This window comes from Corylus avellana, chromosome ca11, assembly GCF_901000735.1.
Source record: "Corylus avellana chromosome ca11, CavTom2PMs-1.0".
Classification (NCBI taxonomy): domain Eukaryota; kingdom Viridiplantae; phylum Streptophyta; class Magnoliopsida; order Fagales; family Betulaceae; genus Corylus; species Corylus avellana.
Window position 1 is genome coordinate 7,532,661 of NC_081551.1, and position 1,490 is coordinate 7,534,150.

The following is a 1,490-nucleotide window of genomic DNA, read 5'->3' on the forward strand; positions in this document are numbered from 1 at the left end:
GGGTTAAAAGTGCAAATGGGTAGATAGTTTAGAGGGCTAAAGTGTATTTTCCCATTTTTTTTATTCTTGTTTCCTTTTTAATTCTTCAATATGTTCTTTAGTGAAACTTTTTTCTTCTCCAACAACATCTTTGAGTCTTAGATTTTCCATTTCCTATTCAGAAATAGTTGTTCTATTAATGGACTCCTCTCCTTGCATCATGAAGATTAGTTCTTCTTCATCGGAAGAGCTTTCATCATCACTTGAGACTTCATATAGAATTTTATCTATGTCAGAGATTTCTTCTCCGTATAGAACTTTAAATTCTTGTTCTTCCAAAAATTTGATCATTTTCTTTCCTCTTTTTTCCTTTTTTAGGACATTGAGGAGCATAATGACCTTCTTCGTTACATATAAAACATTTACAGGTCTTTCTTTTGTTTGTATAATTTTTAATCATAGAGGTTTTGTTTTTTCTTCGAATATATTTTTTCCTTGGACAAAAATATTTTTTCAATTTTCTCCATGGCTTCCATTTAAATTTTTTCTATACAAACTCAAGTATATATATTATCTTTCTAGCAACCCTAGAGGAGAAGGAGTGATACTTCAAGTCTTTCGTGGACTGTGAAAGGAATTTCTAGTTAAACAATCGGTGGAGATTTGAGCAGATGATGGCGGAGGATCTAACGAAGTTATGAGGGAATCTTTCTCTGGTGGAGGGAGAAAGTGAGGAACTGGTGATACACAACACTTTATTGGAAGAGACGATAGCAAGGGGCAAAGCGTGTGTGGTGAGGAAACTAATAGCTGATCGAGTAATAAGTAAAGAAATCATAAGATCTAAACTAATTAGAGGGTGGATGCCAACGGGATCCATCTCTTTTAAGGTGGCTGGGGAAAATTTCTTCTTGATTGACTTTCAGAACTCGTGGGACAAGGCGAGAGTTTTGGAAGGGAGGCCGTGCGTGGGTGTTTGAAGGAAGCTTGTTCTCTGTGGAGGATTTTGACGGGCTTTCATCCCATACTAAAATAGAATTCGAAAAAGTGTCTTTTTGGGTACATATTTTCCATTTGCCATTGGCCTGTATGGGACAAGCGGTGGGATACCAGATTGGATCGTCGATGGGAGTTGTTGAAGAAGTGGAGACGGAAGAGGATGGAGTGGGCTGGGGAGAATACCTCCGGGTAAGAGTGAAAATCGATCTAATAAAACCTTTACAGGGGACGTTTGCTAAATATCCAAGGGCAAAAAGAATGGTTACCCCATATTTGTTTTCAATGTCGACAAATACGGCATGGGGCAGCAGGTTGCCCAGAGAAGAACACTAAGAGGGTGCATGGTGTAATGCCTCAATACAACCCATGGATGAGAGTTGCTTTGCATTCCAGATGGATGGACTGAGGAAGAGATCGTAAGGGTGGGCTTAGCCGAGACATGCACTCGACAGTGCCAACGGAGGAGACAAGCAATAATGGGAGGGATACAATGGACCATGACGGTAGAGCGG